At 43.7% G+C, this 18,800-nt stretch overlaps 55 non-coding genes across 55 annotated transcripts; all 55 read right to left on the bottom strand.

Annotated features, from left to right (window-relative positions):
- Positions 1 to 167: 167 nt before the first annotated feature.
- Positions 168 to 286, bottom strand: LOC133786751 (5S ribosomal RNA). The gene has a single exon (XR_009871897.1). It is a non-coding gene; the product is annotated as a 5S ribosomal RNA (ribosomal RNA).
- A 220-nt stretch (positions 287 to 506) lies between these two features.
- LOC133786396 (5S ribosomal RNA) lies at positions 507 to 625 on the bottom strand. Its single transcript, XR_009871560.1, has one exon. It is a non-coding gene; the product is annotated as a 5S ribosomal RNA (ribosomal RNA).
- A 217-nt stretch (positions 626 to 842) lies between these two features.
- LOC133786897 (5S ribosomal RNA) lies at positions 843 to 961 on the bottom strand. The gene has a single exon (XR_009872038.1). It is a non-coding gene; the product is annotated as a 5S ribosomal RNA (ribosomal RNA).
- Positions 962 to 1,187: 226 nt separating this feature from the next.
- Positions 1,188 to 1,306, bottom strand: LOC133786374 (5S ribosomal RNA). Its single transcript, XR_009871538.1, has one exon. It is a non-coding gene; the product is annotated as a 5S ribosomal RNA (ribosomal RNA).
- Positions 1,307 to 1,530: 224 nt separating this feature from the next.
- LOC133787130 (5S ribosomal RNA) lies at positions 1,531 to 1,649 on the bottom strand. Its single transcript, XR_009872222.1, has one exon. It is a non-coding gene; the product is annotated as a 5S ribosomal RNA (ribosomal RNA).
- Positions 1,650 to 1,875: 226 nt separating this feature from the next.
- On the bottom strand, positions 1,876 to 1,994 carry LOC133786704 (5S ribosomal RNA). The gene has a single exon (XR_009871848.1). It is a non-coding gene; the product is annotated as a 5S ribosomal RNA (ribosomal RNA).
- Positions 1,995 to 2,220: 226 nt separating this feature from the next.
- On the bottom strand, positions 2,221 to 2,339 carry LOC133786813 (5S ribosomal RNA). Its single transcript, XR_009871955.1, has one exon. It is a non-coding gene; the product is annotated as a 5S ribosomal RNA (ribosomal RNA).
- A 223-nt stretch (positions 2,340 to 2,562) lies between these two features.
- Positions 2,563 to 2,681, bottom strand: LOC133787028 (5S ribosomal RNA). Its single transcript, XR_009872163.1, has one exon. It is a non-coding gene; the product is annotated as a 5S ribosomal RNA (ribosomal RNA).
- A 219-nt stretch (positions 2,682 to 2,900) lies between these two features.
- Positions 2,901 to 3,019, bottom strand: LOC133786687 (5S ribosomal RNA). Its single transcript, XR_009871832.1, has one exon. It is a non-coding gene; the product is annotated as a 5S ribosomal RNA (ribosomal RNA).
- A 217-nt stretch (positions 3,020 to 3,236) lies between these two features.
- LOC133788120 (5S ribosomal RNA) lies at positions 3,237 to 3,355 on the bottom strand. Its single transcript, XR_009873096.1, has one exon. It is a non-coding gene; the product is annotated as a 5S ribosomal RNA (ribosomal RNA).
- A 226-nt stretch (positions 3,356 to 3,581) lies between these two features.
- On the bottom strand, positions 3,582 to 3,700 carry LOC133787941 (5S ribosomal RNA). The gene has a single exon (XR_009872927.1). It is a non-coding gene; the product is annotated as a 5S ribosomal RNA (ribosomal RNA).
- Positions 3,701 to 3,926: 226 nt separating this feature from the next.
- LOC133787000 (5S ribosomal RNA) lies at positions 3,927 to 4,045 on the bottom strand. The gene has a single exon (XR_009872136.1). It is a non-coding gene; the product is annotated as a 5S ribosomal RNA (ribosomal RNA).
- A 218-nt stretch (positions 4,046 to 4,263) lies between these two features.
- LOC133787643 (5S ribosomal RNA) lies at positions 4,264 to 4,382 on the bottom strand. Its single transcript, XR_009872650.1, has one exon. It is a non-coding gene; the product is annotated as a 5S ribosomal RNA (ribosomal RNA).
- Positions 4,383 to 4,599: 217 nt separating this feature from the next.
- On the bottom strand, positions 4,600 to 4,718 carry LOC133786724 (5S ribosomal RNA). The gene has a single exon (XR_009871868.1). It is a non-coding gene; the product is annotated as a 5S ribosomal RNA (ribosomal RNA).
- Positions 4,719 to 4,944: 226 nt separating this feature from the next.
- Positions 4,945 to 5,063, bottom strand: LOC133786382 (5S ribosomal RNA). Its single transcript, XR_009871545.1, has one exon. It is a non-coding gene; the product is annotated as a 5S ribosomal RNA (ribosomal RNA).
- A 227-nt stretch (positions 5,064 to 5,290) lies between these two features.
- LOC133786988 (5S ribosomal RNA) lies at positions 5,291 to 5,409 on the bottom strand. The gene has a single exon (XR_009872125.1). It is a non-coding gene; the product is annotated as a 5S ribosomal RNA (ribosomal RNA).
- Positions 5,410 to 5,636: 227 nt separating this feature from the next.
- LOC133788043 (5S ribosomal RNA) lies at positions 5,637 to 5,755 on the bottom strand. The gene has a single exon (XR_009873024.1). It is a non-coding gene; the product is annotated as a 5S ribosomal RNA (ribosomal RNA).
- Positions 5,756 to 5,985: 230 nt separating this feature from the next.
- On the bottom strand, positions 5,986 to 6,104 carry LOC133787875 (5S ribosomal RNA). The gene has a single exon (XR_009872864.1). It is a non-coding gene; the product is annotated as a 5S ribosomal RNA (ribosomal RNA).
- Positions 6,105 to 6,324: 220 nt separating this feature from the next.
- LOC133787904 (5S ribosomal RNA) lies at positions 6,325 to 6,443 on the bottom strand. Its single transcript, XR_009872892.1, has one exon. It is a non-coding gene; the product is annotated as a 5S ribosomal RNA (ribosomal RNA).
- Positions 6,444 to 6,669: 226 nt separating this feature from the next.
- Positions 6,670 to 6,788, bottom strand: LOC133788124 (5S ribosomal RNA). The gene has a single exon (XR_009873100.1). It is a non-coding gene; the product is annotated as a 5S ribosomal RNA (ribosomal RNA).
- Positions 6,789 to 7,015: 227 nt separating this feature from the next.
- Positions 7,016 to 7,134, bottom strand: LOC133786661 (5S ribosomal RNA). Its single transcript, XR_009871808.1, has one exon. It is a non-coding gene; the product is annotated as a 5S ribosomal RNA (ribosomal RNA).
- A 221-nt stretch (positions 7,135 to 7,355) lies between these two features.
- Positions 7,356 to 7,474, bottom strand: LOC133786504 (5S ribosomal RNA). Its single transcript, XR_009871661.1, has one exon. It is a non-coding gene; the product is annotated as a 5S ribosomal RNA (ribosomal RNA).
- A 225-nt stretch (positions 7,475 to 7,699) lies between these two features.
- LOC133787980 (5S ribosomal RNA) lies at positions 7,700 to 7,818 on the bottom strand. The gene has a single exon (XR_009872965.1). It is a non-coding gene; the product is annotated as a 5S ribosomal RNA (ribosomal RNA).
- Positions 7,819 to 8,044: 226 nt separating this feature from the next.
- On the bottom strand, positions 8,045 to 8,163 carry LOC133787366 (5S ribosomal RNA). The gene has a single exon (XR_009872392.1). It is a non-coding gene; the product is annotated as a 5S ribosomal RNA (ribosomal RNA).
- Positions 8,164 to 8,384: 221 nt separating this feature from the next.
- Positions 8,385 to 8,503, bottom strand: LOC133786378 (5S ribosomal RNA). Its single transcript, XR_009871541.1, has one exon. It is a non-coding gene; the product is annotated as a 5S ribosomal RNA (ribosomal RNA).
- A 220-nt stretch (positions 8,504 to 8,723) lies between these two features.
- On the bottom strand, positions 8,724 to 8,842 carry LOC133788150 (5S ribosomal RNA). Its single transcript, XR_009873125.1, has one exon. It is a non-coding gene; the product is annotated as a 5S ribosomal RNA (ribosomal RNA).
- A 224-nt stretch (positions 8,843 to 9,066) lies between these two features.
- LOC133787882 (5S ribosomal RNA) lies at positions 9,067 to 9,185 on the bottom strand. The gene has a single exon (XR_009872870.1). It is a non-coding gene; the product is annotated as a 5S ribosomal RNA (ribosomal RNA).
- A 221-nt stretch (positions 9,186 to 9,406) lies between these two features.
- LOC133787525 (5S ribosomal RNA) lies at positions 9,407 to 9,525 on the bottom strand. Its single transcript, XR_009872542.1, has one exon. It is a non-coding gene; the product is annotated as a 5S ribosomal RNA (ribosomal RNA).
- A 226-nt stretch (positions 9,526 to 9,751) lies between these two features.
- Positions 9,752 to 9,870, bottom strand: LOC133788123 (5S ribosomal RNA). The gene has a single exon (XR_009873099.1). It is a non-coding gene; the product is annotated as a 5S ribosomal RNA (ribosomal RNA).
- Positions 9,871 to 10,097: 227 nt separating this feature from the next.
- Positions 10,098 to 10,216, bottom strand: LOC133786660 (5S ribosomal RNA). The gene has a single exon (XR_009871807.1). It is a non-coding gene; the product is annotated as a 5S ribosomal RNA (ribosomal RNA).
- A 220-nt stretch (positions 10,217 to 10,436) lies between these two features.
- LOC133788138 (5S ribosomal RNA) lies at positions 10,437 to 10,555 on the bottom strand. Its single transcript, XR_009873114.1, has one exon. It is a non-coding gene; the product is annotated as a 5S ribosomal RNA (ribosomal RNA).
- A 225-nt stretch (positions 10,556 to 10,780) lies between these two features.
- LOC133787042 (5S ribosomal RNA) lies at positions 10,781 to 10,894 on the bottom strand. The gene has a single exon (XR_009872176.1). It is a non-coding gene; the product is annotated as a 5S ribosomal RNA (ribosomal RNA).
- Positions 10,895 to 11,117: 223 nt separating this feature from the next.
- LOC133787840 (5S ribosomal RNA) lies at positions 11,118 to 11,236 on the bottom strand. Its single transcript, XR_009872831.1, has one exon. It is a non-coding gene; the product is annotated as a 5S ribosomal RNA (ribosomal RNA).
- A 225-nt stretch (positions 11,237 to 11,461) lies between these two features.
- LOC133787354 (5S ribosomal RNA) lies at positions 11,462 to 11,580 on the bottom strand. Its single transcript, XR_009872381.1, has one exon. It is a non-coding gene; the product is annotated as a 5S ribosomal RNA (ribosomal RNA).
- A 227-nt stretch (positions 11,581 to 11,807) lies between these two features.
- LOC133786847 (5S ribosomal RNA) lies at positions 11,808 to 11,926 on the bottom strand. The gene has a single exon (XR_009871988.1). It is a non-coding gene; the product is annotated as a 5S ribosomal RNA (ribosomal RNA).
- Positions 11,927 to 12,146: 220 nt separating this feature from the next.
- On the bottom strand, positions 12,147 to 12,265 carry LOC133787839 (5S ribosomal RNA). The gene has a single exon (XR_009872830.1). It is a non-coding gene; the product is annotated as a 5S ribosomal RNA (ribosomal RNA).
- A 221-nt stretch (positions 12,266 to 12,486) lies between these two features.
- Positions 12,487 to 12,605, bottom strand: LOC133786736 (5S ribosomal RNA). Its single transcript, XR_009871881.1, has one exon. It is a non-coding gene; the product is annotated as a 5S ribosomal RNA (ribosomal RNA).
- Positions 12,606 to 12,826: 221 nt separating this feature from the next.
- Positions 12,827 to 12,945, bottom strand: LOC133787330 (5S ribosomal RNA). Its single transcript, XR_009872358.1, has one exon. It is a non-coding gene; the product is annotated as a 5S ribosomal RNA (ribosomal RNA).
- Positions 12,946 to 13,172: 227 nt separating this feature from the next.
- LOC133787341 (5S ribosomal RNA) lies at positions 13,173 to 13,291 on the bottom strand. The gene has a single exon (XR_009872369.1). It is a non-coding gene; the product is annotated as a 5S ribosomal RNA (ribosomal RNA).
- Positions 13,292 to 13,512: 221 nt separating this feature from the next.
- Positions 13,513 to 13,631, bottom strand: LOC133787871 (5S ribosomal RNA). Its single transcript, XR_009872860.1, has one exon. It is a non-coding gene; the product is annotated as a 5S ribosomal RNA (ribosomal RNA).
- Positions 13,632 to 13,857: 226 nt separating this feature from the next.
- Positions 13,858 to 13,976, bottom strand: LOC133786547 (5S ribosomal RNA). Its single transcript, XR_009871702.1, has one exon. It is a non-coding gene; the product is annotated as a 5S ribosomal RNA (ribosomal RNA).
- Positions 13,977 to 14,196: 220 nt separating this feature from the next.
- LOC133787555 (5S ribosomal RNA) lies at positions 14,197 to 14,315 on the bottom strand. The gene has a single exon (XR_009872570.1). It is a non-coding gene; the product is annotated as a 5S ribosomal RNA (ribosomal RNA).
- Positions 14,316 to 14,535: 220 nt separating this feature from the next.
- On the bottom strand, positions 14,536 to 14,654 carry LOC133787915 (5S ribosomal RNA). Its single transcript, XR_009872903.1, has one exon. It is a non-coding gene; the product is annotated as a 5S ribosomal RNA (ribosomal RNA).
- Positions 14,655 to 14,877: 223 nt separating this feature from the next.
- LOC133786441 (5S ribosomal RNA) lies at positions 14,878 to 14,996 on the bottom strand. The gene has a single exon (XR_009871602.1). It is a non-coding gene; the product is annotated as a 5S ribosomal RNA (ribosomal RNA).
- Positions 14,997 to 15,217: 221 nt separating this feature from the next.
- LOC133786581 (5S ribosomal RNA) lies at positions 15,218 to 15,336 on the bottom strand. Its single transcript, XR_009871734.1, has one exon. It is a non-coding gene; the product is annotated as a 5S ribosomal RNA (ribosomal RNA).
- A 228-nt stretch (positions 15,337 to 15,564) lies between these two features.
- LOC133786306 (5S ribosomal RNA) lies at positions 15,565 to 15,683 on the bottom strand. Its single transcript, XR_009871472.1, has one exon. It is a non-coding gene; the product is annotated as a 5S ribosomal RNA (ribosomal RNA).
- A 221-nt stretch (positions 15,684 to 15,904) lies between these two features.
- LOC133786652 (5S ribosomal RNA) lies at positions 15,905 to 16,023 on the bottom strand. The gene has a single exon (XR_009871799.1). It is a non-coding gene; the product is annotated as a 5S ribosomal RNA (ribosomal RNA).
- Positions 16,024 to 16,249: 226 nt separating this feature from the next.
- LOC133788069 (5S ribosomal RNA) lies at positions 16,250 to 16,368 on the bottom strand. Its single transcript, XR_009873048.1, has one exon. It is a non-coding gene; the product is annotated as a 5S ribosomal RNA (ribosomal RNA).
- A 222-nt stretch (positions 16,369 to 16,590) lies between these two features.
- Positions 16,591 to 16,709, bottom strand: LOC133786587 (5S ribosomal RNA). The gene has a single exon (XR_009871739.1). It is a non-coding gene; the product is annotated as a 5S ribosomal RNA (ribosomal RNA).
- A 226-nt stretch (positions 16,710 to 16,935) lies between these two features.
- LOC133786749 (5S ribosomal RNA) lies at positions 16,936 to 17,054 on the bottom strand. Its single transcript, XR_009871895.1, has one exon. It is a non-coding gene; the product is annotated as a 5S ribosomal RNA (ribosomal RNA).
- A 220-nt stretch (positions 17,055 to 17,274) lies between these two features.
- LOC133787047 (5S ribosomal RNA) lies at positions 17,275 to 17,393 on the bottom strand. The gene has a single exon (XR_009872181.1). It is a non-coding gene; the product is annotated as a 5S ribosomal RNA (ribosomal RNA).
- Positions 17,394 to 17,619: 226 nt separating this feature from the next.
- On the bottom strand, positions 17,620 to 17,738 carry LOC133786879 (5S ribosomal RNA). The gene has a single exon (XR_009872020.1). It is a non-coding gene; the product is annotated as a 5S ribosomal RNA (ribosomal RNA).
- Positions 17,739 to 17,958: 220 nt separating this feature from the next.
- Positions 17,959 to 18,077, bottom strand: LOC133788126 (5S ribosomal RNA). Its single transcript, XR_009873102.1, has one exon. It is a non-coding gene; the product is annotated as a 5S ribosomal RNA (ribosomal RNA).
- A 225-nt stretch (positions 18,078 to 18,302) lies between these two features.
- Positions 18,303 to 18,421, bottom strand: LOC133786940 (5S ribosomal RNA). The gene has a single exon (XR_009872078.1). It is a non-coding gene; the product is annotated as a 5S ribosomal RNA (ribosomal RNA).
- Positions 18,422 to 18,646: 225 nt separating this feature from the next.
- On the bottom strand, positions 18,647 to 18,765 carry LOC133787838 (5S ribosomal RNA). Its single transcript, XR_009872829.1, has one exon. It is a non-coding gene; the product is annotated as a 5S ribosomal RNA (ribosomal RNA).
- Positions 18,766 to 18,800: the final 35 nt, after the last annotated feature.

Here is an 18,800-nt window from a genome sequence, read left to right as displayed (position 1 = left end):
TCCCTCGGATCAACTAGGAACTTCTTATTCGCTGCTTGTTAGTGACCACGGTGTTAACCCCTCAAGGGAAACGAAATAAATGACTCTTTAAAGATTTGAAACAGAAAATACATACTTTTGAGCCGTAAGTGGATTTTTGAAGAACAAAAAAAAAAATGATGTTTTCTGGGGTGGAACACGAGGACTTCCCAGGAGGTCACCCATCCCAGTACTACGCTCTCCCAAGCACGCTTAACTGCGGAGTTCTGATGGGATCCGGTGCATTAGTGCAGGTAAGATCCCACTCGGAATGTTTGGTCCGCTATATTCATTTATAGCGGACGCGTGTGTCCTCCCTTTTCTCCGTCGGATCAACTAGGAACTTCTTATTCGCTGCTTGTTAGTGACCACGTTCTTAACCTCTCAAAGGAAACAGAATAAATGACTCTTTAAAGAATTTTAACAGAAAATACAAACTTTTGAGCCGTAAGTTGATTTTTGAAGAACAAAAAAAAATGATGTTTTCAGTGGTGCAACACAAGGAATTCCCAGGAGGTCACCCATCCTAGTACTACTCTCGCCCAAGCTTGCTTAACTGCGGAGTTCTGATGGGATCCGGTGCATTAGTGCTGGTATGATCGCACCCGGAATGTTTGGTCCGCAATATTCATTTATAGTGAACACGTGTGTCCTCCCATTTCTCCCTCGGATCAACTAGGAACTTCTTATTCGCTCCTTGTTAGTGACCACGGTGTTAACCCCTCAAGGGAAACAGCATAAATGTCTCTTTGAAGAATAAAAACAGAAAATACAAACTTTTGAGCCGTAAGTGGGTTTTTGAAGATCAAAAAATGATGTTTTCAAGGGTGCAACACGAGGACTTCCCAGGAGGTCACCCATCCAAGTACTACTCTCCCCCAAGCACGCATAACTGCGGAGTTCTGATGGGATCTCGTGGATTAGTGCTGGTATGATCGCACCCGGAATGATTGGTCCGCAATATTCATTTATAGCGAACACGTGTGTCCTCCCTTTTCTCCCTCGAATCAACTAGGAACTTCATATTCGCTGCTTCTTAGTGACCACGGTTTTAACCCCTCAAGGGAAACGGAACAAACGACTCTTTAAAGATTTAAAACAGAAAATACAAACTTTTGATCCGTAAGTGGATTTTTGAAGAACAAAAAAACAAAAAAATGATGTTTTCCGGGGTGCAACACGAGGACTTCCCAGGAGGTCACCCATCCTAGTACTACTCTTGCCAAAGCACGCTTAACTGCGGAGTTCTGATGGGAACCGGTGCTTTAGTGCTGGTATGATCGCACCCGGAATGTTTGGTCCGCAATATTCATTTATAGCGGACGCGTGTGTCCACCCTTTTCTCCGTCAGATCTACTAGGAACTTCTTATTCGCTGCTTGTTAGTGACCACGGTGTTAACCCCTCAAGGGAAACGGAATAAATGACTCTTTAAAGATTTGAAGCAGAAAATACAAACTTTTGACCCGTAAGTGGATTTTATGAAGAACAAAAAAAAAAAATGATGTTTTCAGGGGTGCAACACGAGGACTTCCCTGGAGGTCACCCATCCCAGTACTACTCTCGCCCAAGCACGCTTAACTGCGGAGTTCTGATGGGATCCGATGCATTAGTGCTGGTATGATCGCACCCGGAATGTTTGTTCCGCAACATTCATTTATAGCGAACGCGTGTGTCCTCCCTTTTCTCCCTCGGATCAACTAGGAACTTCTTATTTGCTGCTTGTTAGTGACCACGGTGTTAACCCCTCAAGGGAAACAGAATAAATGACTCTTTAAAGAGTAAAAACAGAAAATACGAACTTTTGTGCCGTCAGTGGATTTTTGAAGAACAAAAAAAAAAAAAAATGATGTTTTCAGGGGTGCAACATGAGGACTTCCCAGGAGGTCACCCATCCTAGTAATAATCTCGCCCAAGCACGCTTAACTACGGAGTTCTGATGGGATCCGGTGCATTAGTTCTAGTATGATCGCACCCTGAATGTTTGGTCCGCAATATTCATTTATAGAGAACACGTGTGTTCTCCCTTTTCTCCCTCGGATCTACTAGGAACTTCTTATTCGCTGCTTGTTAGTGACCACGGTGTTAACCCCTCAAGGGAAACGAAATAAATGACTCTTTAAAGATTTGAAACAGAAAATACAAACTTTTGAGCCGTAAGTGGATTTTTGATGAACAAAAAAAAAAAAAAATGATGTTTTCAGGGGTGTAACACGAGGACTTCCCACGAGGTCACCCATCCTAGTAATAATCTCGCCCAAGGACGCTTAACTACGGAGTTCTGATGGGATCCGGTGCATTAGTTCTAGTATGATCGCACCTTGAATGTTTGGTCCGCAATATTCATTTATAGCGAACACGTGTGTCCTCCCTTTTCTCCCTCGGATCAACTAGGAACTTCTTATTCGCTGCTTGTTAGTGACCACGGTGTTAACCCCTCAAGGGAAACGGAATAAATGACTCTTTAAAGATTTGAAACAGAAAATACATACTTTTGAGCCGTAAGTGGATTTTTGAAGAACAAAAAAAAAAAATGATGTTTTCAAGGGTGGAACACGAGGACTTCCCAGGAGGTCACCCATCCCAGTACTACGCTCTCCCATGCACGCTTAACTGCGGAGTTCTGATGGGATCCGGTGCATTAGTGCAGGTAAGATCCCCCCGGAATGTTTGGTCCGCAATATTCATTTATAGCGGACGCGTGTGTCCTCCCTTTTCTCCGTCGGATCAACTAGGAACTTCTTATTCGCTGCTTGTTAGTGACCACGTTCTTAACCTCTCAAAGGAAACATAATAAATGACTCTTTAAAGAATTTAAACAGAAAATACAAACTTTTGAGCCGTAAGTTGATTTTTGAAGAACAAAAAAAAATGATGTTTTCAGTGGTGCAACACGAGGACTTCCCAGGAGGTCACCCATCCTAGTACTACTCTCGCCCAAGCTTGCTTAACTGCGGTGTTCTGATGGGATCCGGTGCATTAGGGCTGGTATGATCGCACCCGGAATGTTTGGTCCGCAATATTCATTTATAGTGAACGCGTGTGTCCTCCCTTTTCTCCCTCGGATCAACTAGGAACTTCTTATTCGCTGCTTGTTAGTGACCACGGTGTTAACCCCTCAAGGGAAAAAGTATAAATGTCTCTTTGAAGAGTAAAAACAGAAAATACAAATTTTTGAGCCGAAAGTGGGTTTTTGAAGATCAAAAAATGATGTTTTCAAGGGTGCAACACGAGGACTTCCCAGGAGGTCACCCATCCAAGTACTACTCTCGCCCAAGCACGCATAACTGCGGAGTTCTGATGGGATCTGGTGGATTAGTGCTGGTATGATCGCACCCGGATTGATTGGTCCGCAATATTCATTTATAGCGATCACGTGTGTCCTCCCTTTTCTCCCTCGAATCAACTAGGAACTTCATATTCGCTGCTTGTTAGTGACCACGGTTTTAACCCCTCAAGGGAAACGGAACAAACGACTCTTTAAAGATTTAAAACAGAAAATACAAACTTTTGATCCGTAAGTGGATTTTTGAAGAACAAAAAAACAAAAAAATGATGTTTTCAGGGGTGCAACACGAGGACTTCCCAGGAGGTCACCCATCCTAGTACTACTCTCGCCAAAGCACGCTTAACTGCGGAGTTCTGATGGGAACCGGTGCTTTAGTGCTGGTATGATCGCACCCGGAATGTTTGGTCCGCAATATTCTTTTATAGCGGACGCGTGTGTCCTCCCTTTTCTCCGTCGGATCTACTAGGAACTTCTTATTCGCTGCTTGTTAGTGACCACGGTGTTAACCCCTCAAGGGAAACGGAATAAATGACTCTTTAAAGATTTGAAGCAGAAAATACAAACTTTTGACCCGTAAGTGGATTTTTTGAAGAACAAAAAAAAAAAAAATTATGTTTTCAGGGGTGCAACACGAGGACTTCCCAGGAGGTCACCCATCCCAGTACTACTCTCGCCCATGCACGCTTAACTGCGGAGTTCTGATGGGATCCGATGCATTAGTGCTGGTATGATCGCACCCGGAATGTTTGTTCCGCAACATTCATTTATAGCGAACGCGTGTGTTCTCCCTTTTCTCCCTCGGGTCAACTAGGAACGTCTTATTCGCTGCTTGTTAGTGACCACGGTCTTATCCTCTCAAAGGAAACAGAATAAATGACTCTTTAAAGATTTTAAACAGAAAATACAAACTTTTGAGCCGTAAGTGGATTTTTGAAGAAAAAAAAAATGATGTTTTCAAGGGTGCAACACGAGGACTTCCCAAGAGGTCACCCATCCTAGTACTACTCTCGCCCAAGCACGCTTAACTGCGGAGTTCTGATGGGATCCGGTGCATTAGTGCTGGTATGATCGCACCCGGAATGTTTGGTCCGCAATATTCATTTATAGTGAACGCGTGTGTCCTCCCTTTTCTCCCTCGGATCAACTAGGAACTTCTTATTCGCTGCTTGTTAGTGACCACGGTGTTAACCCCTCAAGGGAAAAAGAATAAATGTCTCTTTGAAGAGTAAAAACAGAAAATACAAATTTTTGAGCCGTAAGTGGGTTTTTGAAGATCAAAAAATGATGTTTTCAAGGGTGCAACACGAGGACTTCCCAGGAGGTCACCCATCCAAGTACTACTCTCGCCCAAGCACGCATAACTGCGGAGTTCTGATGGGATCTCGTGGATTAGTGCTGGTATGATCGCACCAGGAATGATTGGTCCGCAATATTCATTTATAGCGATCACGTGTGTCCTCCCTTTTCTCCCTCGAATCAACTAGGAACTTCATATTCGCTGCTTGTTAGTGACCACGGTTTTAACCCCTCAAGGGAAACGGAACAAACGACTCTTTAAAGATTTAAAACAGAAAATACATACTTTTGATCCGTAAGTGGATTTTTGAAGAACAAAAAAACAAAAAAATGATGTTTTCAGGGGTGCAACACGAGGACTTCCCAGGAGGTCACCCATCCTAGTACTACTCTCGCCAAAGCACGCTTAACTGCGGAGTTCTGATGGGAACCGGTGCTTTAGTGCTGGTATGATCGCGCCCGGAATGTTTGGTCCGCAATATTCATTTATAGCGGACGCATGTGTCCTCCCTTTTCTCCGTCGGATCTACTAGGAACTTCTTATTCGCTGCTTGTTAGTGACCACGGTGTTAACCCCTCAAGGGAAACCGAATAATTGACTCTTTAAAGATTTGAAGCAGAAAATACAAACTTTTGACCCGTAAGTGGATTTTTTGAAGAACAAAAAAAAAAAAAAATGATGTTTTCAGGGGTGCAACACGAGGACTTCCCAGGAGGTCACCCATCCCAGTACTACTCTCGCCCATGCACGCTTAACTGCGGAGTTCTGATGGGATCCGATGCATTAGTGCTGGTATGATCGCACCCGGAATGTTTGTTCCGCAACATTCATTTATAGCGAACGCGTGTGTCCTCCCTTTTCTCCCTCGGATCAACTAGGAACTTCTTATTCGCTGCTTGTTAGTGACCACGGTGTTAACCCCTCAAGGGAAACGGAATAAATGACTCTTTAAAGATTTGAAGCAGAAAATACAAACTTTTGACCCGTAAGTGGATTTTTTGAGGAACAAAAAAACAAAAAAATGCTGTTTTCAGGGGGGCAACACGAGGACTTCCCAGGAGGTCACCCATCCCAGTACTACTCTCGCCCAAGCACGCTTAACTGCGGAATTCTGATGGGATCCGATGCATTAGTGCTGGTATGATCGCACCCGGAATGTTTGTTCCGCAGTATTCATTTATATCGAACGCGTGTGTCCTCCCTTTTCTCCCTCGGGTCAACTAGGAACGTCTTATTCGCTGCTTGTTAGTGACCACGGTCTTAACCTCTCAAAGGAAACAGAATAAATGACTCTTTAAAGATTTTAAACAGATAATACAAACTTTTGAGCCGTAAGTGGATATTTGAAGAAAAAAAAATTATAATTTTTCCAGATTTTTCCAGGGGTGCAACACGAGGACTTCCCATGAGGTCACCCATCCTAGTTCTACTCTCGCCCAAGCACGCTTAACTGCGGAGTTCTGATGGGATCCGGTGCATTAGTGCTGGTATGATCGCACCCGGAATGTTTGTTCCGCAACATTCATTTATAGGGAACGCGTGTGTCCTCCCTATTCTCCCTCGGATCAACTAGGAACGTCTTATTCGTTGCTTGTTAGTGACCACGGTGTTAGCCCGTCAAGGGAAACGGAATAAATGACTCTTTAAAGAGTAAAAACAGAAAATACAAACTTTTGAGCCGTAAGTGGATTTTTGAAGAACAAAAAAAAATGATGTTTTCAGGGGTGCAACACGAGGACTTCCCAAGAGGTCACCCATCCTAGTACTACTCTCGCCCAAGCACACTTAACTGCGGAGTTCTGATGGGATCCGGTGCATTAGTGCTGGTATGATCGCACCCGGAATGTTTGGTCCGCAATATTCATTTATAGCGAACGCGTGTGTCCTCCCTTTTCTCCCTCGGATCAACTAGGAACTTCTTATTCGCTGCTTGTTAGTGACCACGGTGTTAACCCCTCAAGGGAAACAGAATAAATGTCTCTTTCAAGAGTAAAAACAGAAAATACAATCTTTTGAGCCATAAGTGGATTTTTGAAGAACAAAAAAATAAAAATATGATGTTTTCAAGTGTGCAACACGAGGACTTACCAGGAGGTCACCCATCCCAGTACTACTCTCGTCCAAGCACGCTTAACTGCGGAGTTCTGATGGGATCCGGTGCATTAGTGCTGGTATGATCGCACCCGGAATGTTTGGTCCCCATTATTCATTTATAGTGAACGCGTGTGTCCTCCCTTTTCACCCTCGGCTCAACTCGGAACTTCTTCTTCGCTGCTTGTTAGTGACCACGGTGTTAACCCCTCAAGGGAAACGGAATAAATGTCTCTTTAAAGATTTCAAACAGAAATTACAAACTTTTGAGCCGTAAGTGGGTTTTTGAAGAACAAAAAAAAAAAAAAAATGTTCTTTTCAGGGGTGCTACACGAGGACTTCCCAGGAGGTCACCCATCCTAATACTACTCTCGCCCAGGCACGCTTATCTGCGGAGTTCTGATGGGATTCGGTGCATTAGTGCTGGTATGATCGCACCCGGAATGTTTGGTCCGCAATATTCATTTATAGCTAACGCGTGTGTCCTCCCTTTTCTCCCTCGGATCAACTAGGAACTTCTTATTCGCTGCTTGTTAGTGACCACGGTGTTAACCCCTCAAGGGAAACGGAATAAATGACTCTTTAATGATTTGAAGCAGAAAATACAAACTTTTGACCCGTAAGTGGATTTTTGAAGAACAAAAAAAAAATGATGTTTTCAAGGGTGCAACACGAGGACTTCCCAAGATGTCACCCATCCCAGTACTACTCTCGCCCAAGCACGCTTAACTGCGGAGTTCTGATGGGATCCGATGCATTAGTGCTGGTAAGATCGCACCCGGAATGTTTGTTCCGCAACATTCATTTATAGCGAACGCGTGTGTCCTCCCTTTTCTCCCTCGGGTCAACTAGGAACGTCTTATTCGCTGCTTGTTAGTGACCACGGTGTTAACCCCTCAAGGGAAACGGAATAAATGTCTCTTTAAAGATTTAAAACAGAAATTACAAACTTTTGAGCCGTAAGTGGGTTTTTGAAGAACAAAAAAAAATAAAATGTTGTTTTCAGGGGTGCTACACGAGGACTTCCCAGGAGGTCACCCATCCTAGTACTACTCTCGCCCAAGCACGCTTAACTGCGGAGTTCTGATGGGATCCGGTGCATTAGTGCTGTTATGATCGCACCCGAAATGTTTGGTCCGCAATATTCATTTATAGCGAACGCGTGTGTCCTCCCTTTTCTCCGTCGGATCAACTAGGAACTTCTTATTCGCTGCTTGTTAGTGACCACGGTGTTAACCCCTCAAGGGAAACGGAATAAATGACTCTTTAAAGATTTGAAGCAGAAAATACAAACTTTTGACCCGTAAGTGGATTTTTTGAAGAACAAAAAAAAAAAAAATGATGTTTTCAGGGGTGCAACCCGAGGACTTCCCAGGAGGTCACCCATCCCAGTACTACTCTCGCCCAAGCACGCTTAACTGCGGAGTTCTGATGGGATCCGATGCATTAGTGCTGGTATGATCGCACCCAGAATGTTTGTTCCGCAACATTCATTTATAGCGAACGCGTGTGTCCTCCCTTTTCTCCCTCGGGTCAACTAGGAACGTCTTATTCGCTGCTTGTTAGTGACCACGGTCTTAACCTCTCAAAGGAAACAGAATAAATGACTCTTTAAAGATTTTAAACAGAAAATACAAACTTTTGAGCCGTAAGTGGATTTTTGAAGAACAAAAAAAAAATGATGTTTTCAAGGGTGCAACACGAGGACTTCCCAGGAGGTCACCCATCCTAATACTACTCTCGCCCAGGCACGCTTATCTGCGGAGTTCTGATGGGATTCGGTGCATTAGTGCTGGTATGATCGCACCCAGAATGTTTGGTCCGCAATATTCATTTATAGCGAACGCGTGTGTCCTCCCTTTTCTCCCTCGGATCAACTAGGAACTTCTTATTCGCTGCTTGTTAGTGACCACGGTCTTAACCTCTCAAAGGAAACAGAATAAATGACTCTTTAAAGATTTTAAACAGAAAATACAAACTTTTGAGCAGTAAGTGGATTATTGAAAAACAAAAAAAAATGATGTTTTCAGGGGTGCAACACGAGGACTTCCCAGGAGGTCACCCATCCTAGTACTACTCTCGCCCAAGCACGCTTAACTGCAGAGTTCTGATGGGATCCGGTGCATTAGTGCAGGTATGATCGCACCCGGAATGTTTGGTCCCCAATATTCATTTATAGAGAACGCGTGTGTCCTCCCATTTCTGCCTTGGATCATCTAGGTACTTCTTATTCGCTGCTTGTTAGTGACCACGGTGTTAACCCCTCAAGGGAAACGGAATAAATGTCTCTTTAAAGATTTAAAACAGAAATTACAAACTTTTGAGCCGTAAGTGGGTTTTTGAAGAACAAAAAAAAAAAAATGTTGTTTTCAGGGGTGCTACACGAGGACTTCCCAGGAGGTCACCCATCCTAGTACTACTCTCGCCCAAGTACGCTTAACTGCGGAGTTCTGATGGGATCCGGTGCATTAGTGCTGGTATGATCGCACCCGGAATGTTTGTTCCGCAACATTCATTTATAGGGAACGCGTGTGTCCTCCTTTTTCTCCCTCGGATCAACTAGGAACGTCTTATTCGCTGCTTGTTAGTGACCACGGTCTTAACCTCTCAAAGGAAACAGAATAAATGACTCTTTAAAGATTTTAAACAGAAAATACAAACTTTTGAGCCGTAAGTGGATTTTTGAAGAACAAAAAAAAAATGATGTTTTCAAGGGTGCAACACGAGGACTTCCCAAGAGGTCACCCATCCTAGTACTACTCTCGCCCAAGCACGCTTAACTGCGGAGTTCTGATGGGATCCGGTGCATTAGTGCTGGTATGATCGCACCCGGAATGTTTGGTCCGCAATATTCATTTATAGCGAATGCGTGTGTCCTCCCTTTTCTCCCTCGGATCAACTAGGAACTTCTTTTTCGCTGCTTGTTAGTGACCACGGTGTTAACCCCTCAAGGGAAACGGAATAAATGACTCTTTAAAGATTTGAAACAGAAAATACAATCTTTTGAGCCATAAGTGGATTTTTGAAGAACAAAAAAATAAAAATATGATGTTTTCAAGTGTGCAACACGAGGACTTACCAGGAGGTCACCCATCCCAGTACTACTCTCGTCCAAGCACGCTTAACTGCGGAGTTCTGATGGGATCCGGTGCATTAGTGCTGGTATGATCGCACCCGGAATGTTTGGTCCCCATTATTCATTTATAGCGAACGCGTGTGTCCTCCCTTTTCACCCTCGGCTCAACTCGGAACTTCTTCTTCGCTGCTTGTTAGTGACCACGGTGTTAACCCCTCAAGGGAAACGAAATAAATGTCTCTTTAAAGATTTCAAACAGAAATTACAAACTTTTGAGCCGTAAGTGGGTTTTTGAAGAACAAAAAAAAAAAAAAAATGTTGTTTTCAGGGGTGCTACACGAGGACTTCCCAGGAGGTCACCCATCCTAATACTACTCTCGCCCAGGCACGCTTATCTGCGGAGTTCTGATGGGATTCGGTGCATTAGTGCTGGTATGATCGCACCCAGAATGTTTGGTCCGCAATATTCATTTATAGCGAACGCGTGTGTCCTCCCTTTTCTCCCTCGGATCAACTAGGAACTTCTTATTCGCTGCTTGTTAGTGACCACGGTCTTAACCTCTCAAAGGAAACAGAATAAATGACTCTTTAAAGATTTTAAACAGAAAATACAAACTTTTGAGCCGTAAGTGGATTATTGAAAAACAAAAAAAAATGATGTTTTCAGGGGTGCAACACGAGGACTTCCCAGGAGGTCACCCATCCTAGTACTACTCTCGCCCAAGCACGCTTAACTGCAGAGTTCTGATGGGATCCGGTGCATTAGTGCAGGTATGATCGCACCCGGAATGTTTGGTCCCCAATATTCATTTATAGAGAACGCGTGTGTCCTCCCATTTCTGCCTTGGATCATCTAGGTACTTCTTATTCGCTGCTTGTTAGTGACCACGGTGTTAACCCCTCAAGGGAAACGGAATAAATGTCTCTTTAAAGATTTAAAACAGAAATTACAAACTTTTGAGCCGTAAGTGGGTTTTTGAAGAACAAAAAAAAAAAAAATGTTGTTTTCAGGGGTGCGAGGACTTCCCAGGAGGTCACCCATCCATGTACTACTCTCGCCCAAGCACGCTTAACTGCGGAGTTCTGATGGGATCCGGTGCATTAGTGCTGGTATGATCGCACCCAGAATGTTTGGTCCGCAATATTCATTTATAGCGAACGCGTGTGTCCTATCTTTTCTCCCTCGGATCGTCTAGGAACTTCTTATTCGCTTCCTGTTAGTGACCACGGTGTTAACCCCTCAAGCGAAACAGAATAAATGACTCTTTAAAGATTTAAAACAGAAAATACAAACTTTTGAGCCGTAAGTGGATTTTTGAAGAACAAAAAAAAAAAATGAAGTTTTCAGGGGTGCAACACGAGGACTTCCAAGGAGGTCACCCATCCATGTACTACTCTCGCCCAAGCACGCTTAACTGCGGAGTTCTGATGGGATCCGGTGCATTAGTGCTGGTATGATCGCACCCGGAATGTTTGGTCCGCAATATTCATTTATAGCGAACGCGTGTGTCCTCCCTTTTCTCCGTCGGATCAACTAGGAACTTCTTATTCGCTGCTTGTTAGTGACCACGGTGTTAACCCCTCAAGGGAAACGGAATAAATGACTCTTTAAAGATTTGAAGCAGAAAATACAGACTCTTGACCCGTAAGTGGATTTTTTGAAGAAAAAAAAAAAAAAAATGATGTTTTCAGGGGTGCAACCCGAGGACTTCCCAGGAGGTCACCCATCCCAGTACTACTCTCGCCCAAGCACGCTTAACTGCGGAGTTCTGATGGGATCCGATGCATTAGTGCTGGTATGATCGCACCCGGAATGTTTGGTCCGCAATATTCATTTATAGCGAACGAGTGTGTCCTCCCATTTCTGCCTTGGATCATCTAGGAACTTCTTATTCGCTTCTTGTTAGTGACCACGGTGTTAACCGCTCAAGGGACACGGAATAAATGTCTCTTTAAAGATTTCAAACAGAAATTACAAACTTTTGAGCCGTAAGTGGGTTTTTGAAGAACAAAAAAAAAAAAAAAATGTTGTTTTCAGGGGTGCTACACGAGGACTTCCCAGGAGGTCACCCATCCTAATACTACTCTCGCCCAGGCACGCTAATCTGCGGAGTTCTGATGGGATCCGGTGCATTAGTTCTGGTATGATCGCACCCGGAATGTTTGGTCCGCAATATTCATTTATAGCGAACGCGTGTGTCCTCCCTTTTCTCCCTCGGATCAACTAGGAACTTCTTATTCGCTGCTTGTTAGTGACCACGGTCTTAACCTCTCAAAGGAAACAGAATAAATGACTCTTTCAAGATTTTAAACAGAAAATACAAACTTTTGAGCCGTAAGTGGATTATTGAAAAACAAAAAAAAATGATGTTTTCAGGGGTGCAACACGAGGACTTCCAAGGAGGTCACCCATCCATGTACTACTCTCGCCCAAGCACGCTTAACTGCGGAGTTCTGATGGGATCCGGTGCATTAGTGCTGGTATGATCGCACCCGGAATGTTTGGTCCGCAATATTCATTTATAGCAAACGCGTGTGTCCTCCCTTTTCTCCCTCGGATCAACTAGGAACTTCTTATTCGCTGCTTGTTAGTGACCACGGTGTTAACCCCTCAAGGGAAACGGAATAAATGACTCTTTAATGATTTGAAGCAGAAAATACAAACTTTTGACCCGTAAGTGGATTTTTGAAGAACAAAAAAAAAATGATGTTTTCAAGGGTGCAACACGAGGACTTCCCAAGATGTCACCCATCCCAGTACTACTCTCACCCAAGCACGCTTAACTGCGGAGTTCTGATGGGATCCGATGCATTAGTGCTGGTAAGATCGCACCCGGAATGTTTGTTCCGCAACATTCATTTATAGCGAACGCGTGTGTCCTCCCTTTTCTCCCTCGGGTCAACTAGGAACGTCTTATTCGCTGCTTGTTAGTGACCACGGTCTTAACCTCTCAAAGGAAACAGAATAAATGACTCTTTAAAGATTTTAAACAGAAAATACAAACTTTTGAGCCGTAAGTGGATTTTTGAAGAACAAAAAAAAAATGATGTTTTCAAGGGTGCAACACGAGGACTTTCCGAGAGGTCACCCATCCTAGTACTACTCTCGCCCAAGCACGCTTAACTGCGGAGTTCTGATGGGATCCGGTGCATTAGTGCTGGTATGATCGCACCCGAAATGTTTGGTCCGCAATATTCAATTATAGCGAACGCGTGTGTCCTCCCTTTTCTCCGTCGGATCAACTAGGAACTTCTTATTCGCTGCTTGTTAGTGACCACGGTGTTAACCCCTCAAGGGAAACGGAATAAATGACTCTTTAAAGATTTGAAGCAGAAAAGACAAACTTTTGACCCGTAAGTGGATTTTTTGAAGAACAAAAAAAAAAAAAAATGATGTTTTCAGGGGTGCAACCCGAGGACTTCCCAGGAGGTCACCCATCCCAGTACTACTCTCGCCCAAGCACGCTTAACTGCGGAGTTCTGATGGGATCCGATGCATTAGTGCTGGTATGATCGCACCCGGAATGTTTGTTCCGCAACATTCATTTATAGCGAACGCGTGTGTCCTCCCTTTTCTCCCTCGGGTCAACTAGGAACGTCTTATTCGCTGCTTGTTAGTGACCACGGTCTTAACCTCTCAAAGGAAATAGAATAAATGACTCTTTAAAGATTTTAAACAGAAAATACAAACTTTTGAGCCATAAGTGGATTTTTGAAGAACAAAAAAAAAATGATGTTTCCAAGGGTGCAACACGAGGAGTTCCCAAGAGGTCACCCATCCTAGTACTACTCTCGCCCAAGCACGCTTAACTGCGGAGTTCTGATGGGATCCGGTGCATTAGTGCTGGTATGATCTCACCCGGAATGTTTGGTCCGCAATATTCATTTATAGCGAACGCGTGTGTCCTCCCTTTTGTCCCTCGGATCAACTAGGAACTTCTTATTCGCTGCTTGTTAGTGACCACGGTGTTAACCCCTCAAGGGAAACAGAATAAATGACTCTTTAAAGAGTAAAAACAGAAAATACAAACTTTTGAGCCGTAAGTGGATTTTTGAAGAACAAAAAAAAAAAAAAATGATGTTTTCAGGTGTGCAACACGAGGACTTCCCAGGAGGTCACCCATCCTAGTAATAATCTCGCCCAAGCACGCTTAACTACGGAGTTCTGATGGGATCCGGTGCATTAGTTCTAGTATGATCGCACCCTGAATGTTTGGTCCGCAATATTCATTTATAGCGAACACGTGTGTTCTCCCTTTTCTCCCTCGGATCTACTAGGAACTTCTTATTCGCTGCTTCTTAGTGACCACGGTGTTAACCCCTCAAGGGATACGGAATAAATGACTCTTTAAAGATATAAAACCGAAAATACAAACTTTTGAGCCGTAAGGGGATTTTTGAAGAAAAAAAATTTATGATTTTTCCAGGGGTGCAACACGAGGACTTCCCATGAGGTCACCCATCCTAGTACTACGCTCGCCCAAGCACGCTTAACTGCGGAGTTCTGATGGGATCCGATGCATTAGTGCTGGTATGATCGCACCCGGAATGTTTGTTCCGCAACATTCATTTATAGGGAACGCGTGTGTCCTCCCTTTTCTCCCTCGGATCAACTAGGAACGTCTTATTCGCTGCTTGTTAGTGACCACGGTCTTAACCTCTCAAAGGTAACAGAATAAATGACTCTTTAAAGATTTTAAACAGAAAATACAAACTTTTGAGCCGTAAGTGGATTTTTGAAGAACAAAAAAAAATGACGTTTTCAGGGGTGCAACACGAGGACTTCCTAGGAGGTCACCCATCCTAGTACTACTCTCGCCCAAGCACGCTTAACTGCGGAGTTCTGATGGGATCCGGTGCATTAGTGCTGGTATGATCGCACCCGGAATGTTTGGTCCGCAATATTCATTTATAGCGAACGCGTGTGTCCTCCCTTTTCTCCCTCGGATCAACTAGGAACTTCTTATTCACTGCTTGTTAGTGACCACGGTGTTAACCCCTCAAGGGAAACAGAATAAATGTCTCTTTCAAGAGTAAAAACAGAAAATACAAACTTTTGAGCCGTAAGTGGGTTTTTGAAGAACAAAAAAAAAAAATGATGTTTTCAGGGGTTCAACACGAGGACTTCCCAGGAGGTCACCCATCCTAGTAATACTCTCGCCCAAGCACGCTTAACTGCGGAGTTCTGATGGGATCCGGTGCATTAGTGCTGGTAAGATCGCACCCGGAATGTTTGTTCCGCAACATTCATTTATAGCGAACGCGTGTGTCCTCCCTTTTCGCCCTCGGGTCAACTAGGAACGTCTTATTCGCTGCTTGTTAGTGACCACGGTCTTAACCTCTCAAACGAAACAGAATAAATGACTCTTTAAAGATTTTAAACAGAAAATACAAACTTTTGAGCCGTAAGTGGATTTTTGAAGAACAAAAAAAAAATGATGTTTTCAAGGGTGCAACACGAGGACTTCCCGAGAGGTCACCCATCCTAGTACTACTCTCGCCCAAGCACGCTTAACTAAGGAATTTTGATGGGATCCAGTGCATTAGTGCTGGTATGATCGCACCCGGAATGTTTGGTCCGCAATATTCATTTATAGCGAACGCGTGTGTCCTCCCTTTTCTCCGTCGGATCAACTAGGAACTTCTTATTCGCTGCTTGTTTGTGACCACGGTGTTAACCCCTCAAGGGAAACGGAATAAATGACTCTTTAAAGATTTGAAGCAGAAAATACAAACTTTTGACCCGTAAGTGGATTTTTTGAAGAACAAAAAAAAAAAAAAAATGATGTTTTCAGGGGTGCCACACGAGGACTTCCCAGGAGGTCACCCATCCCAGTACTACTCTCGCCCAAGCAAGCTTAACTGCGGAGTTCTGATGGGATCCGATGCATTAGTGCTGGTATGATCGCACCCGGAATGTTTGTTCCGCAACATTCATTTATAGCGAACGCGTGTGTCCTCCCTTTTCTCCCTCGGGTCAACTAGGAACGTCTTATTCGCTGCTTGTTAGTTACCACGGTCTTAACCTCTCAAAGGAAACAGAATAAATGACTCTTTAAAGATTTTAAACAGAAAATACAAACTTTTGAGCCATAAGTGGATTTTTGAAGAACAAAAAAAAAATGATGTTTTCAAGGGTGCAACACGAGGACTTCCCAAGAGGTCACCCATCCTAGTACTACTCTCGCCCAAGCACGCTTAACTGCGGAGTTCTGATGGGATCCGGTGCATTAGTGCTGGTATGATTGCACCTGGAATGTTTGGTCCGCAATATTCATTTGTAGCGTACGCGTGTGTCCTCCCTTTTCTCCCTCGGATCAACTAGGAAATTCTTATTCGCTGCTTGTTAGTGACCACGGTGTTATCCCCTCAAGGGAAACGGAATAAATGACTCTTTAAAGATTTAAAATTGAAAATACAAACTTTTGAGCCATAAGTGGATTTTTGAAGAACAAAAAAATAAAAATATGATGTTTTCAGGTGTGCAACACGAGGACTTACCAGGAGGTCACCCATCCCAGTACTACTCTCGTCCAAGCACGCTTAACTGCGGAGTTCTGATGGGATCCGGTGCATTAGTGCTGGTATGATCGCACCCGGAATGTTTGGTCCCCATTATTCATTTATAGCGAACGCGTGTGTCCTCCCTTTTCACCCTCGGCTCAACTCGGAACTTCTTCTTCGCTGCTTGTTAGTGACCACGGTGTTAACCCCTCTAGGGAAACGGAATAAATGACTCTTTAAAGATTTAAAATTGAAAATACAAACTTTTGAGCCGTAAGTGGGTTTCTGAAGAACAAAAAAAAAAATGATGTTTTCAGGGGTGCAACACGAGGACTTCCAAGGAGGTCACCCATCATAGTACTACTCTCGCCCAAGCACGCTTAACTGTGGAGTTCTGATGGGATCCGGTGCATTAATGCAGGTATGATCGAACCCGGAATGTTTGGTCCGCAATATTCATTTATAGCGAACGCGTGTGTCCTCCCATTTCTGCCTTGGATCATCTAGGAACTTCTTATCGCTTCTTGTTAGAGACCACAGTGTTAACCGCTCAAGGGAAACGGAATAAATGTCTCTTTAAAGATTTCAAACAGAAATTACAAACTTTTGAGCCGTAAGTGGGTTTTTGAAGAACAAAAAAAAAAAATTAATGTTGTTTTCAGGGGTGCTACACGAGGACTTCCCAGGAGGTCACCCATCCTAATACTACTCTCGCCCAAGCACGCTTATCTACGGAGTTCTGATGGGATTCGGTGCATTAGTGCTGGTATCATCGCACCCAGAATGTTTGGTCCGCAATATTCATTTATAGCGAACGCGTGTGTCCTCCCTTTTCTTTCTCGGATCAACTAGGAACTTCTTATTCGCTGCTTGTTAGTGACCACGGTCTTAACCTCTCAAAGGAAACAGAATAAATGACTCTTTAAATATTTTAAACAGAAAATACAAACTTTTGAGCCGTAAGTGGATTTTTGAAGAACAAAAAAAAATGATGTTTTCAGGGGTGCAACACGAAGACTTCCCAGGAGGTCACCCATCCTAGTACTACTCTCGCCCATGCACGCTTAACTGCGGAGTTCTGATGGGATCCGGTGCATTAGTGCAGGTATGATCGCACCCGGAATGTATGGTCCGCAATATTCATTTATAGCGAACGCGTGTGTCCTCCCATTTCTGCCTTGGATCATCTAGGAACTTCTTATTCGCTGCTTGTTAGTGACCACGGTGTTAACCCCTCAAGGGAAACGGAATAAATGTCTCTTTAAAGATTTAAAACAGAAATTACAAACTTTTGAGCCGTAAGTGGGTATTTGAAGAACAACAAAAAAAATAAATGTTGTTTTCAGGGGTGCTACACGAGGACTTCCCAGGAGGTCACCCATCCGAATACTAGTCTCGCCCAAGCACGCTTATCTGCGGAGTTCTGATGGGATTCGGTGCATTAGTGCTGGTATCATCGCACCCAGAATGTTTGGTCCGCAATATTCATTTATAGCGAACGCGTGTGTCCTCCCTTTTCTTTCTCGGATCAACTAGGAACTTCTTATTCGCTGCTTGTTAGTGACCACGGTCTTAACCTCTCAAAGGAAACAGAATAAATGACTCTATAAAGATTTTAAACAGAAAATACAAACTTTTGAGCCGTAAGTGGATTTTTGAAGAACAAAAAAAAATGATGTTTTCTGGGGTGCAACACGAAGACTTCCCAGGAGGTCACCCATCCTAGTACTACTCTCGCCTATGCACACTTAACTGCGGAGTTCTGATGGGATCCGGTGCATTAGTGCAGGTATGATCGCACCCGGAATGTTTGGTCCGCAATATTCATTTATAGCGAACGCGTGTGTCCTCCCATTTCTGCCTTGGATCATCTAGGAACTTCTTATTCGCTGCTTGTTAGTGACCACGGTGTTAACCCCTCAAGGGAAACGGAATAAATGTCTCTTTAAAGATTTAAAACAGAAATTACAAACTTTTGAGCCGTAAGTGGGTATTTGAAGAACAAAAAAAAAAAAAATGTTGTTTTCACGGGTGCTACACGAGGACTTCCAAGGAGGTCACCCATCCTAATACTAGTCTCGCCCAAGCACGCTTATCTGCGGAGTTCTGATGGGATTCGGTGCATTAGTGCTGGTATGATCGCACCCAGAATGTTTGGTCCGCAATATTCATTTATAGCGAACGCGTGTGTCCTATCTTTTCTCCCTCGGATCGTCTAGGAACTTCTTATTCGCTGCCTGTTAGTGACCACGGTGTTAACCCCTCAAGCGAAACAGAATAAATGACTCTTTAAAGATTTAAAACAGAAAATACAAACTTTTGAGCTGTAAGTGGATTTTTTAAGAACAAAAAAAAAAAAAATGATGTTTTCAGGGGTGCAACACGAGGACTTCCAAGGAGGTCACCCATCCATGTACTACTCTCGCCCAAGCACGCTTAACTGCGGAGTTCTGATGGGATCCGGTGCATTAGTGCTGGTATGATCGCACCCGGAATGTTTGGTCCGCAATATTCATTTATAGCAAA

The sequence above is a fragment of the Humulus lupulus genome, chromosome 6, assembly GCF_963169125.1.
Source record: "Humulus lupulus chromosome 6, drHumLupu1.1, whole genome shotgun sequence".
Classification (NCBI taxonomy): Eukaryota; Viridiplantae; Streptophyta; class Magnoliopsida; order Rosales; family Cannabaceae; genus Humulus; species Humulus lupulus.
The sequence above is the reverse complement of the archived record's forward strand: the minus strand, read 5'-3'. Positions and strand labels throughout refer to the sequence as shown.